At 39.0% G+C, this 15,555-nt stretch overlaps 1 long non-coding RNA gene across 1 annotated transcript; it reads right to left on the bottom strand.

The window, feature by feature from the left end:
• Positions 1-273: 273 nt before the first annotated feature.
• LOC122840904 lies at positions 274-2,852 on the bottom strand. The gene is made up of 3 exons (XR_006372313.1): positions 2,767-2,852; positions 566-643; positions 274-331 (listed from the first exon to the last, which is right to left on the bottom strand). It is a non-coding gene; the product is annotated as an uncharacterized LOC122840904 (long non-coding RNA).
• Between the last annotated feature and the right edge of the window lie 12,703 nt (positions 2,853-15,555).

Below are 15,555 nucleotides of genomic sequence, written 5' to 3' on the forward strand. Positions count from 1 at the left end.
TGTACGTCTGGAGAAAAACATCCCTCATTATTCTGGTACTTAGCAGCTAAAAATAACATTTGGTAGTGCCAGTTTTAACATCAGATTGTTTGTCTTTTTACACGGTGTATATATATATATGCAGCAGTATGGACTGAACATGAAAGTTCAGTGACACCAAACAAACAAACAAAACAAATCAACCAAGCATACTTTTTCTTAATCCATCTTCTTGTGTAATGCGCTGAGTATCAAAGCCCGAGGCAGAGCAGGCAGTACACCTAACCTGGGTTCGGCTGAACACTCCTGGGCTTCGTGTGGCAGCAGCATCTTGTTGACAGTTTTGCTGCTGCTGATATGTGGGAGTAAAAGTGACTAAATGATTGAGCCCAACGTCAGAAAGCCCTCCAGTAATAAGCTAAGGTTAAAAGGATTTTGTTACATGTCGAGTTTGCCCTCTCAGCTTCACTTCACTGCTGGCAGCTATCAAAATTGAAGCATTGCAACCTTAAACTGTATTAAAAAGACTCCCTTATGTATTATCTGACAAACTGGGCCGCTGTTGGCAGTCGCCTGGAATATTTACTTGTTTGAGTTTGCTCTGGTGCTGCAGATTGGTGCCCTATTTCTTCCACCGGAACCGCTTCAGGAAGCGAAATGTTGACTGAAATGAAGGCAGGAGAAAAGATTACAGTAACCTACAACGGAAACATTTCCTTTAACAGCAAACACCTGAAGGTGACTGTGTTTACTTGCTGCTCTCCCACAAGAATTAATGATCTCTTTAAACAGAATGTGAATGTTTAGATGTAAATGATCATTTTTGTGCGCTGTCGCGCGCACAGGCTCCATATGCATACACAACTTGGCTTTCCATGTCACTCACATGGATCGTAAATCAGCCCTGACCTGGGTTTAATTGCCCCCTGAGCAGCCATTTCTTTGTTTTAAATGCCTCTCCACCATAGCCTGGTAGCACAATCACTTTTTTTTCTTTTGTTTTTTTCTCAAGACAAATGCCTAGGATGGTGCTGGAAATGCTTTCGTGGATCATACAACAAGCAAGGATTGCATTATGCTCCTTCATGGAATCGATCCCCTGGAATGGATGTTACTTGAATTAGGCTTCTGCTCCGAGAGCACTTCTAAGCACTAAAGTGGGTCTAATGTTTATTCATCGGCCTGAACTGTTTATCTGGTGGATACAAATCGATAGCTGAGAGAGAATAGGTCCTTTCCAAAAAATGCACTTAAATTTCTTAATTTTCTCTTCTGGTCAAGCACCCAGAGGAAGTAAGAGGATCCTTCAAACCTTCTTTTCGTTCCTCGTTTTTGCCTTCGCAAGACTGCAGCAGTGAGCTCACAGAGTTCTATTCACATCCACTGAAACTGCACTTTCAAATATGGAAATTTCTGTTTCAAAAGTTTAATTTTTTTTTTTTACTTGAAACTCAGAAATGTCCATGTTTTGTTTTCTAGAGAATTTCTGTGAATCTTGCAGACTTTTCAAACTCAGAAGTGTCCTTGTATTTTAATTACTCCTCCATTTTTATCCTACAACGGCCCCAATGCGCCTCATTGTGTTATACAGTTGGATAACACCTTAATCTCCTACATGTGATTATTATAAAAAATAAAGGTCCTTTTTTGGTCTGTGAAGAATCCACTAGAGACCATATTGACAATGTAAAACACCTTACAATAGTCCAATACACCATTTTCTACTGAATTATAACCATTAAACTAAATTATGGCCAGTTAAGGGAATTATGACATTTTCTTGGGAAAATAGGTCCTCTTATAAGAAGTAGCATTTTAATTAATATAAAAACGTATGCAATGCTTTATGTCTGTCATGGTTGTCGTTTTTCTTCCTGCTTGCGCTTATAAGAACGTAGAATAATGACATTTGTTGAGTATCAGTGGCATTCAAGTCGGATGAATGCAACCTGGACGTTAGGTCACATTTGAATCGGATACGTATCGGACACCGAAGTGGCTTGGGTCGCATTCGAAAAGAATCCGACCTGTGTTGTTTGGACTGTCATGAAAATATCAGATACAGGTCGCATTACGTCAAGAAAATCAGAATTCAAAATGTGTATGTTTATTTTAGTCTTAAAAAGACACGATACTATGGAATGGACTTACTCCAGTTCATACTGAATGGAGTAAGTCCATGTTAGTCAACATGGTTGTAACTCTCCACATAGTAGTGGAGAATTACTTTAGCTTAGCTAAAAGAACTCCTTTTTGCTAAGGGGTTCTTTACCATCAGAACCTCTGATTTGGGTCCAACCGACTGGCACACTTTGTCAGGCCCTGTTTAAATTTCTTCCGAAATTTTCTAGTGTTACTTCTTATTAAGAGATTAGCGTTTTTTTCTGGCAACGAACTGCCACGAAGTATAAATCAGATTTTTACTCTTGTGTTGAATGTCTGTCTTATAATATCTTTACCATTATAGATATTATAATGGTAAAGATTATAATATCTATAATGGTAATTATAGATACCATTATATCTATAATGGTATAGATTAAACCCTACGGTTTAGGCGGTGACCCTAAACCGTAGGGTCACCGCAGTTTATAAGGTAATATATTTCAAAAGAGCAGAAGAAATCTTATGTTTTTTGAACAATAACAAAATATTTAATACTGCAAATTTCTTGTGTCTAAATACTGCTTTTGAAATAAGCAGTACTTCAAAAGAGCTTATGTTTCATAAACAATATTACTTGTTATTAATTTGGTAAGAGAAGATCCTGGGGTTTGAAATCCATACCTTTTATGGTTCCTGAGATGTCAACATCACAAAAAACTAGTGTCAAAAGCTCAAATTATTCCCAGGTGCTAAACAGCAAAAAGCTGTTAAACTGTCCAACTTCAAAATGGCCACTTCCTTGTGTCCTCTATGACAGCTCCAAAACGGATGATTGATTGCCATTAATAGGCAGGACCCAAAACATCTGCTGTGAAACGCAACAGACATTTTATATTGTAATTCTCAATTCTGCCACAAGATGGAGCCCGTTTCCCCCATAGGGTGAAAAATTCGTAAAAACCTGATTATTTTAAAAAGTATGAAGGTTATAAATACCAAGAGATATAGCTGGCATTAGGAGAGCAAGCTGAGTAGTAAATAAAAGTTGAATGGTGAAAATAGCATAAAGTGTGCAGGAGAAGAAGCGCTGTAAAATTTACGGAGCAACCAGAAAAGTAGAACTCAATAGTGTGAATGAATGCTTACAGCATTCACAATAATAAAAATGGGTAGGGCAGTAAAGTGGAGGGACCAATGGTGCCCTGCCCTCCACCCCCGTTCCAGCGAAACTCCGCAGGTCATTTCCAGTTCAGACTTGTGGGAATAATGTATTTAGTGCCAACAGATTCTTTTTTTTTTTTCGTAGCACATGCTCACTGTGTGGTATTAGTATCCCAGCAACAGTTGCCATGCTGCTGACAATGATGTCATCAGCATAACTTCAAATGATGTCTGTGTCATGAGGTCCTTCTAAGGGCCTTTGTGATGTCATAAAGTCCATGACATCACCAACTGATCAGTTAATTCTCTGGTCAGTCAACAAAAAATTCATTTGGACATTTTAGCTTACTGAGTAAAGATGAGTGACGAAAGTAACGTTTACGTGAGACCTGCGGACTCTTTGTGGAAAAGGATAAAGAAGACTTGCTCCAATAGAGTTCATCCAGGGCAAATGCCCACAGATTACCAAAAGAGAAAATTTCTTGATGAATTTCTTTGGAAAGTAATTGAAAAGGTAGCCGACGGACCAACTGTGCATCTTGTAAAAGAAATCTTTTGCGAGCAACACCAGAAAGTTTTGCTTTTATTGTTGAAAGAAACGGGAGAGGTAAATGCAGATGTTCTTTCTGAAGTCTCAGACAAATTAAGTGACAGGATCTACGAAAGCATTACTAGAGATGCATTCCATTTCGCCTCTGCACTGAATTTAATAGCAATACTTGATTACCCAGAAGGACACACCTATATTGTAGAAAAATTCAAACGCTACCTGGAGAATCCTGTTCCCCCAAGGAAAATGTTTGTCTCTACAAAGAAATGGATCAGAGAGCTTGTTTCCTACAGAGGACTTGTATTCTGAAGAAAATTGCCTGAGCGAGGCTTATACTCAGGCAGACATGGACCCAGAACAATTTTTGAAGGACGCGACCGAGATGGGATTCAAACGGGGAACCGAAGAGCAAAGGAGACACATGGTAGGAAAAATTCTATGGCGATTAATTTATAAATATAGCCACAGATCTTCATATGAAGCATACTGAGCCAATCCACAAAAAGCTTGCCCCAAAACTCTGGCAAGCACTAAAAGACATAGATTTTATCTTTTTTAAAGAAATGGAACAAAAACAATGCCAAGACATATTACAACTTCTCTGTGGAAATGATGATGTGGTTCAAGAATTGCTATTTAAAATGATAAAGAGTGAGAACCCATTAGTAATCTACAAGGTCACAGAATGTTTTAGAAGAACCCTGGCAAGTCCCAGAAAAATTCACCTCAAGGAAGACTACATCAGAAAGGCCTGGAAGTGGTTTCAACATGCTGTATGCTGTGGAGACAATTCAGACGATGAGAGCCAAGAACCGTTTAACAGTGGACCAAGTTTTGAGCCTCGCCAAGCCTCTGAGTCGGGACCGGCCCCTGACTCGTGTCCGGTCCCTGAGTCGGAACCGGCCCCTGAGTCATGTCTGGCCACTGAGTCGGGACCGGCCACTGACTCGGAGCCGGCCACTGACTCGGAGCCGGCCACTGAGGCGGGACCGGCCACTGACTCGGAGCCGGCCCCTGACTCGTGTCCGGCCACTGAGTCGGAACCGGCCACTGACTCGTGTCCGGCCACTGACTCGGAGCCGGCCACTGAGTCGGGACCGGCCACTGACTCGTGTCCGGCCACTGAGTCGGGTCCGGCCACTGACTCGGAGCCGGCTACAGAGTCGGGACCGGCCACTGAGTCGGAAACGGCCCCTGACTCGTGTCCGGCCACTGAGTCGGAGCCGGCCACTGAGGCGGGGCCGGCCACTGAGTCGGAGCCGGCTACAGAGTCGGGACCGGCCACTGAGTCGGAAACGGCCCCTGACTCGGAGCCGGCCACTGAGGCGGGACCGGCCACTGACTCGGAGCCGGCCCCTGACTCGTGTCCGGCCACTGAGTCGGAACCGGCCACTGAGGCAGGACCCTGAGAATTTTAATCAAGATTTTAAAATGAATTCTAAATGAAAAGTCAACCACATAATGATGCTTTAGAATAAAATATTGTTGTCAGGTTAGCAAAACTAGAATGTCTGTCGGTAAAATAAACAGCTTATTCACTCAAAAAGAATAAATTAGATATACAATTGTAGGATATGTAAAATTTTATCTAACATTTATTTATTTTTTTTTACATATAATTCAAGATTAAATAAGGGTATTATTCTCAATCTTCAAACCCAGAAGCTGACAAAAGTATTAGAAATACTGTGTATATATTACTCAAACCATTTTTCTTTGGATAAATAATTCTTGAAATTATACTCAGATTATTTGCGAGATTATCACTGGGTAATTAGTCATCTGACAGTTTTGATTGCGTTTCTGTTGTGCTGGTTGTCTGAAGGGCAGTTTTCATGTTCGGTTCCATCTCAACCTCAACAGACATAAACAAGAAGTGAATAAATCGATTTTCAATCAGTTTTTTTGCACCAAATTATTATTATTTAATTATTATTAATTGTATTATTGTTAATAATAATAAACACGATTTAAAACACGGGAAACTAGAAGCTCACCCGCTTCCTAATACACACAAAGCCAGCAGGCCAGTAACTTTCCCATTCACTCTTGATAGTCACGTCCACATCGACACACACACCACCCAGGGGTCAAAGCCACGTGCTCCTGTCATATCAATGATTACTTATTTCATTCATATGGCTCTTACAGAGCCTCACTGAAAACATGTTTATTATCATTAACTGTTTGGTGCAAAACACTGATTGAAAATAGTTTTTTTTTTTTTTATTACTGCATGTTTATGTTTGTTAAGGCTAAGATGGAACGGCACTGAAAGCCCTTTAACCCATTCACACTACAAACACAACAGAGACACAATCAAAACTGTCAGATGACTTATTACCCCGTGATAATAACTCAGAAATAGTCCAAATAAGGATGTATTTTTATTTCTTTTCTACTTACGGAAAGTTTAGTGGGAAGACACAAGCTAAACAATCACAGTGAAGTTTAATAGAGGCATTAAAAAATGTGTCGATGATATTCAGTGGGTTGTTTGATATCAGACAGAATGGATCAGGAGAGGAAACCGCAGAACCTAAAGAACCAGACATCAGTCTCTTCATCCCTCAGTCATTTCCCGAGACTGAAAAATAATATAAATAGTAATTTAAAGAACAAATCGTACAAATAGATTAATAGTAAATACATATTGTGAAGAGAACATTAAAAACGTTTGTTAGGATTGTGTAGGAAAAATGCTGATATATTTTATAAATAGTGTTTTGTGGTCAATATTATTTCACCATTGTATTAGTGTGGGTTGCCAGTTTGGATAAGGCTTCCTATCAAGCTATAAGAATGATAGAAAACATGCTAACAAAATACCTCAGACCTGCAGCCCACAGCTAACAGAAGAGGCTCTTTGGCACAAATATGTTAAATTCTGAAATATTGCCCTGTAGGCACAAATTTATTCACATATATGTACATTTATTATTATTGATACTTTAATTAAACATGAGTTGATCCCAACTCGAGATCCCAAACAGTTTTAGTGGTTTAGTGCGGTTTTGAATATGATTGGTTGACCGCTCATGTTTGGTTTATGTCACAAAATCCCATCTGAGTCCACACAGTGCCACAAGTTGAGAAAAGAAGGAAGGAAAGCTAAAAAGGCAGTTTCTAGCAGGACATTCACAAATCCTGTCTTTTCTTTCCCTTTGAAACGAGCGGCTATTCTTCTGTCTCATAGTTTGACTCAAACCTTTCAGCTCTGCTGTAGGTCTTCGTTTACGTATTATTTCCTGCTTTGATTGAAAGTCCATTTTAGAAAACTGTTTAAGTGTACAAATACAGTCATCCATGTTGATGTCAGAAGAGAGGAGAAAACAAATCTATCACTTCACTTACTTACTGTATGGCTAGTGTCTTACTCTCCAGACTTGGAGTCACAAAACCGATGTCTGGGATCATGAGCGCCCCCTGCAATGAGGCAAGAAAACTGCCTGCCTCGCCTCAAATCTGTTCTCTACCGTTTATGATCGCTCCTCAGCACACAAAGCACGTTTCACACACAGTTGGTGTCAAAAATCACTTTTACATTATATACACAAGTTAAATATGGAAAATCAGTTCTTATATTAAATGTTTTTAACCATTTTATTGGCGAGGTACAGACAGAAGGAACAAGCTCCCATCGAATGGCAGTCAGCGCAGTTGTGTCCCCAGAATGTATCAAATGTCCTTTAGCGCAAATGAGCCAACGGTACAGATGGCGCCTCCAGAACAAATCTTGCGGTGACAAGCCCAATCTGTGTCTCATCATCGAATCATAAAACGTATTTGAACCTTGAAGCATTACATTTTGTATTTGTTGATCAGAAACCTCCCAGTCGACGTTAAACTGGCTTTGCAGTGAATAGCAACACTCGTGTTCAAGTGATTTTCGTTTCATGACAGGCTTGGCTCTCGGTGGTTTAAAGCTTGTTCCTAAACATTCAAACCATTTGACTTTGATCTTGGAGGGACACTCAGTCTGGGTGTTCCTCCAAACCCTTTACAAAGCGGTGACACATTTGAAAAACTTGTACTTTAGAAATACCACCAAAAAGCCTTCCCACCCACAATTACTGTTCTTAGATCTTCACTCACTTCCTTTGACTTTTCTTTCATTATGACACTTAAATTGTCCAGTCAGGATTACTAACAGGAATTTTGACAAGTTGAATGACATTAGAGACTTTTATGAATTTCTGTATAAGTCTATTTAAACCTGTTGTATAATTTTGACTTTTGAACTCGATTGCCTAATGATCACACAACTGTGGAAAGATCAAATAAACAATTAAAAACCAGAAATCAATTATGCCGTTGATGCTACTGATCAGTGCATCATTGAAATTATACATGGTAAAAAATTATTTTCTCAATTGTTTTATTAAAATAACGAGTCTCACTTTTTCTGAAAAACACATATCACTGGAACAACACAATAAAATGCACTGGCTATGTTTTTATTTAATTTTTTTGCTATATTTTGAAATCAGACCAAGTTATGAGAAAAGCCAACAAAGTTCAAAACTCACTTTCATGAAGTGACAGTGAGCGTGACTTCAGTGATGTTGCTAAGTACTAAAATCAAAACTAAACTTCTCTGATTGAAGAAAAAAAAAACTCTAAAATTACTTTTCTGAAAGCAAATTTTCTTTAAGCATTCAAGCTGAGAACAAGTCAGAGCCAATAATGGAGTCGGTATTGAGGTCAGATGTTTCAGTGGAAGTGCTGCAGCAGCTTTTCTGACTCCAGGCCTCCACCCATTCCCTCCTGCTGTCTCCCTTCTCCCTGCCAACCTCCAGCAGCCAGTAGAAATGAGCTGTGTGGAAGAAAAGGCCAAAGCGGCACTTCTCGGCTCATCTCCCTCTAATCCGGCATTCCCCCCTTTGTGATGCTTAATTCTGGACAGTCCTTCCAATACATTCCTCATTTTATTTCACCTCATACTAATTAGAAACCTGGAGTCTCCCTGTGTTTCATTTCTTAGGTGATTACTTTTCCCTGCTTCTCCTTTCATTCTCTTTTGTTCTACCTTTGCCCTTTCTAACGTCCCTCTTTTTTTTTTACCATCTTTGCACGAAAGAGAGAGAGAGAGACGGTAAACTAAACCCTCAGTTTTCAGTGTTAAAGAAAAACGAGAGTGTAACCTGCTAAACAGAGTGCTCCTTTTAAATTGGTTCATCTACATTCAAGAAGAGCGCGAGCTACTGGAGGCTTTATTGGTACAAATGACCTCAGGTTTATGTTTGATATATCAGCACGCAAAAGGTCGTTTCATTCTGCCTTTTAGTTAATGCACAGACCTACAAGCCCAACACCACAACATTCTTTATCCTCATTTAAATTCTTTCTTCTTTTTTTTGCATCTCTTCTTCCTCACTTGGGTACACAGAGTGCAAGGAGGAATGGTTTTGAGTCTTGGGACTGAGCACTTAGGCTAACAGCAATTACCTGATCCAGAGTGCAGCAGAGACCAAGTGAGGAGTCGCGGGGCAATCCATCAAAATGCAGTGCACCCGGTGGGCATGTAATGAACTGAGCTGTATTTTACAGCAGAGCTTGGAACGCCGTCTTTGTCGTGGTCAATATTGGACTAATCTATGCTTACTTGTTCATTTACAAATTGGTTCTGCAAAAAGTCCTCTCAGATCGGCTGGTGGGTTTTGTGGTTGTGCGAGCGAAGTTGCGACCGAATTTAAACAGGAACTATGTACGTGGATAAAATGTTCAAATAAAACAAGGATATTTTTTGATTTTTTATGTAAAATTATACCTCATCAATAAATCACAAAATGCCATACTGTGGAATTCCTGGTAAAGGCCCACCACTGCATGTGAAATGTAGAAACCTCTCTTATTTGTTATCTAGCTGCCTATTCTAATAGTTCACACACCAAATGTACCTTAACATCAATTAATACACACAATGGAAACCGTTTTAATTCTACTGCAGAAGCCAACATCTATAGTCCTCTTTATTTCTACTGTTAGCGGTACAGCCAGTCAGCACTAACGAACGTAAATCACACTCATTGATTGGCTGCTTTGCTAACACCAGCCCCCAGCGTGCACACGAGATTGATTGACAACACTGAGACCGTCCTCCTCGCTCTGATTGGTTGTTTTTGACTGGGAGTGGTGCATTTCTTAAGACGGCCATAGTAGCACTGGGAGGAGACGAAGGAGCTCAGCCTTTTCACAGATAATCTGTCTCATATTATACAGTCATGTCATTTTTACAGTTTTAACAAACACGTAAAAACATTTATTTAAAAAAAAAAAACTATTGCATGCTGCTGCTATAATGTTCAAGATGAAATTTGAGTGTTGACCAGAGTTTGTGTCATTACTGTGACACCTAGCAATAGAAATCATTTAGGTAATTCTGACCAAAAACAAGGAGAAGTTTGACCTAATTTAACTTCAGACAGTGACATGTTTTGCTTATTTTTATTTGTAGTATGCAAATTTCTGGTTTCTACTTCATCTCTGCTTAAATGGACACATGGTCCAGCCCACATGTGTCCAGGATCTTGGACTCCACGCGGAGTATTAATGATAAGTCGGAGGAGGCGGTGGGGCGGGGTGGGATGCTCGGCAGAGAGGTGGTGACACTTGGCTGCGGTGAGCGGGATTTATACATAAACACACACACACACACCCTTCAGCCAGACTCTTCCGGGGCTTTGCTGGACGCCAGGGTGCAGATGGGCAAAGACGTGGTCGGTACTCAAGCAGCTGCAGAGGTCTGCCCTCTTCACCGCCTTACACCTGTTACGCATCATGTTCGCTACAGCACCCACAGGACTGCAGGAGAGCCCTGCAGCGAGTTGGCGACACATTCTGTGGAGAAAAAAAAAAAGAAAAACCCGTTCACACAACGGCTCTTAAAGCAAGCGACCGGCAGTGATCTGTCATTATTACAAAAGTTTGTTCGTCTTGAATTAAAAATGCATTGTTGTGCCTGTAAATACATTCTCAGCATGTCTGCAAAGGGACTAATGATCACTGGATTATTATCAGAGCATTAATTAAAAACCCAACACGATCATAATTTATTCATTAAACTATTCATATGGAAATCTTTTATCTCTGTGTGAATTCACAACTGATTTATTCACATTTCCATGTTATTGTAGTTCCCTTTAATCAGACGTGTTTTGGAGTGTTTTAAACCTAATTATGAAAGAGAAGCTGAAATTAAAGTCATGTTAGATAATAAATAAAAAGGAATTCTCAGTTGTATGCAGATACTTCTCGGTAGTAATAGGTTATATTCTTCAGGCTCAAAGCTAGAGGAGAAAACCAATACGGCTCTCGCCACGTACACACAAAGGCCTCAGAAAGCAGCGAGAGCTGTTCTTTTCCCTAAGAGTAATGAGATTATATTGATCTTTTTCCTCTGTGTTTTGGTGCCATACATTACATTATGAATGCGTTTGAGGGCTGAACTGAGATTTGGTATTTCCAAGCTTGGATTTGCAGGTGCTGGAGTCTACACCTCAATATCACTTCAACTAATCTGCTGCAAACCCAAAACATCCACAACACGGCAGGGAATTCAAGAGCTGACATCTCGGGAAAGGAAGATCCGCGAAACTGAACTGAAATCTTTTGTGAAAGGCTCAATCTTTTGTGCCCGTCCTGTGTTTGACATCTTCATTTACTTACAACCGTACGTTGTGTTCACTAAAGGGAATAAATAGTGGGTGTAGAAAGACAGGCATAATTATGTATCTTCCTAACAGTAACTTCACATTTTCAAAAACTAACTTGCAGAAACATGAAGCTTAGTGTGTTTTCCATTTGTTTTAGGCGGTTGGTATTTCTGAGTTCAACGCTCAGGGATCTCTCACCACCCAGGCCTCCAAATGAAACATGGCTGTCTCACGTGTGAAATCTATTCATAGCTGCTGTGATAAATTATTACCAATCCTTTCTGATGATATTTATCTCAATAAATTAGTCATGCTCAGTAATTTCCTGTTTGTTGGAAAATGTGTTCCTTTAGAGTTTGAATGCATTAAATGCAGATCAGTAGATAATCAGCTGGTTTTCTGACTTTCAGCTGGAAAACAAGTGAGATTACGAGTTTATTTCCAGATATAAATGTTTTAAACTGTGAGCCACAAAGGACATAGCCTAATTCATAACCAGTAGTTAAAATATACAAATGTTGCCTATAAAAAGCTGTAAGGTATCTGCTTGTAGCTTTTTAGCATCAACCCTCTAATAAGCACCAGGCTGAATGAAACTTGTGGGGTTTTTTTTCTTTGTCTTACTTTAATTGTTCCCTCTTTGAGGACACAGTAAGATATCTGTTTCTGAACTTTCAAATTAGTAACAAAAAAAAAAATTTATCCCACCCTGATTGTGTCCTGGATCTCCAGGTTATGAATACCTTCATGATCCTGGCACGCCACACATTTCATGAACTCCACTTCTGATTGGCTGATCAGCATCTTGTGACGTCTCCTTCCCTGCAAGTGAGCAGCTCCATTTGTGCAGCTGAGCTTATACATTCAGACAGGGAGACGAACATAAGACACAAAGAAGCTTTGTCGAGTCAAATAAGACCAAACCTAATCACCTTTCTCTCTGACGAGTAGGGCTGCAACAAACGATTATTATAGTAATCTCTTATGGGAATTAATTGGATTTTACAAAATGGCATCACTTAAGTCTTTCTTGTACAATATTAGAAATACATTAAAAGATGCAAATAAACAGATAATTAAATTCCTATTAGCTTCCCTTAGTAAATTTGAACCAGGTGAAGCTAAAACTAGACCACTTGAGGAGTTTTGGTCACAACATATTTACAGACAAAAGTGTTTTCAACTTAAATGCAAAATGTATGTATGTTTTACAGTTTTGGCTAAATGCTGATCAAATAGACTTTGTTATACAGGCTCTCTTCTCTGTCTGTATACTGAAGTTTCAAATTAATCGATTAGTAAATTAGTTGAGTGTTTTAGTACTCGATTAATCATGATTATTCCAATTAATCGTTTCAGCCCCAGTGGCAATGCATGTTTTTGGAATTTTTTTTAGCATCAACTTTGTTTTATGTGCACAATCTTTGCTCACAGTTTTATTTTGGATTTCCTCTTCATATCTAGTTCAGTGCCAAAGTGGGAAAACCATTAAAAACAAACTGCAAACCGAGTCAGAACCAGCAGCCTTACACCTCTTGGCTGAGACTAGAGGGTTGTACTGAGATGGCCCTGCAATCTGACTTAAAGATCAGTACTGTGGGATCCACATGAACCAAAGTCTAAGTCAGCTCTCGTGTGACAAAAATCCTGATCTTTATCCCACAAACTCAGCCTTCTGTTAGCTGTTCCCATACAAAATAATACTGGGTTTTAGAACTGGCATTAAAATTTAATCAGTTTATATAACACTTATTTCTTACTCCTTTATCTCTTGTAGAAGCAGTGTGGAAAAATTGGTTGGTTTCATCTGTTTTTTTATTTAGTTAGTTTTTTTTTTTAACCTTTTCCATCAATAATCAGTAAATAGGCCTAATTGCTCACTGGTGAGGGAGGAATTAATCAGATCACTTTTTTGTACATAAAACAAGACATATTGTGATATTATTTAAGCAGATTGAAATAGTTTATGAATTTAGCATATTGTGTATAATCTGCTGCCCTGGCCACACAAACATTTCTTTTACTGTATCACATGAAGTGTTTCTATCTTCTGTCAATAGTAAATGAATGAATTTTGACTGAATTAACTAATACTGTCTTTTAATAGGAATAATAGTAACACAGGATATTGGGCACTGGGTTTTAATTATCCTTCTTTTCTGGTAAATACTTAAATAGCAACAGAATAAATAGAATTGTCGTCTCAAATTGGGATTGATGAAGGCAGTGCATCTTAATCTGGGTCAGATTCTGGTTTTAAGATCAAAGTCTCTCACTGTAAAAATGGCAGAAATCTCAGTTGATGTTTTTGACACGTTTCAGTTTACATTCATAGGACGGCCGTCGTGATTAATCCCAGGTTTATGTGGCTACGCTATATGGAACCAACGGAGACTGCTGACGATGACTCTGAGATGCAGCACAAATGATTCAGATTATTAATAGTTTATGACAAACGGTGAATTTACATTTTTCTTTGAATGAATTGCTCCCGATTAATTCTGAATCAGCCTTTAAGCGGCACGAAAGTGATTAGCTCCTCATTAAATTACTAATTACCAAAACGGAAACATTTTGTTTCCCCTCAAGCAAATGGCCCTAAAAATGCACAAGACTTACAGATAAGCTAAATGACAAACGTTGGCTTTACAGCAGGCATGTCTCCAATTTGCTTTTGTTTTGAATTTATTGTGGTCGTAAGATCGAGGCAAAATAACAATATGAATATGAAATATGCACATTGCTCTGACTCGCCCCTTTTCTCAAGTGAAAGCGCTTCTACATCTGAGCTGTTTGTGCAGTGCTTCTCTACTCCTGAGTCTTAAGTGTTGCCGTGAACATTCAGCAAGTTCGGGGTCAGTTGGATGAAAGTTAGTCGACTGTGTTCCCAAAGTTTTCTTTCAAAGCTCATTATCTTGGTGCTCTTTGATTTTTTTTTTTCCCCCACAAAGGTATAAACCAAAGGTTGCAGTAATTCTCGGAGGACTGGAGCAGCTCTGCTCCTTGGTCAGAGGGTAGTTCATTCATCTTAAAGGTTCAACTCCAGAATCTTCAGAATTGAGCTGCTTTACTGCTGATATGATGCACTTTATCAGTTTGTGAAAAGGGCTTTATCTTCGTAAAAGTTTGACAACATAACAGTTTCAAAACCATTGTAATTTTCATAGGTTATTGGTAAAAAGGGCTGTAGAAATCAGCAGTGTTGTGCAGTCGTCACAACTTTTATTTAATTTTTTGTTGTTTTACGTAATAATCAACAGATTTCATATTCTAGTGTCAGGACGAATCGTTTCGTCTTACAGTTTCAAATAAAAGCTGTTAAATCATGGTTTGCATTTCAGTTTAAACTTTTATTTTAACTGGAGGACATCATACTGTAACAATTTTATGGCAGCATAAGACTTCTGTGAAATGTTAAGTTTTAATCATGCTAATTTTTTTAGTTTTTACTAAAAAAAACAATGACTATACACCCCCAAAATGTCCATAAATCTTTTATTTTCAAATAAATTAATTGAGGAAATAATAATAAATAATTTTAAATAGCTTCATTTTTACTGTTTTTGTCATCTTCATTACTTATTTCCATATTCTTTAGCAGATTAATGCAGCCTAGGATCAGAAATGAGTCTCATGCATAAATGTGACATTTGTCTTGACACTTAATGAAAGGACAAACTGTCAGTAGGTCGTGGTATTTCCAACTCTCTGCCCTCATACATCCTAACGAAAGCTGCCTTTCACTAGGGTGCAGCAGATCGGTGTAAACATTAGCTGAGAAGGTAAACTAAAAGGCGAAGGCCAAAGACGGGCCAGGTCGCAGGAAGGAAAAAGGGTCACAACTTTGTTCAAAGGTTTCTTTCCTGTATACATATGATGAGAAAACATCATTTCTGTTCAATGTGGCAGTCGAAAGAAAATGCAAAGGCAAGGAGGACCAAAATCGATGAAATGTCTACCTTTACAAAGCTCAGCTCTTCCCTTCTGTCGTCAATCCCGCAGCTCTATTCACCGAGAAAGAACTTAGTTTCCATGGTTCATAAGGTAGAGCCTTGGGCCAACACAGATGACCGTGTGTGAACTTCTTTGCTGTAATTTTCTGAA

The sequence above is a fragment of the Gambusia affinis genome, linkage group LG02, assembly GCF_019740435.1.
Source record: "Gambusia affinis linkage group LG02, SWU_Gaff_1.0, whole genome shotgun sequence".
Lineage (NCBI taxonomy): Eukaryota > Metazoa > Chordata > Actinopteri > Cyprinodontiformes > Poeciliidae > Gambusia > Gambusia affinis.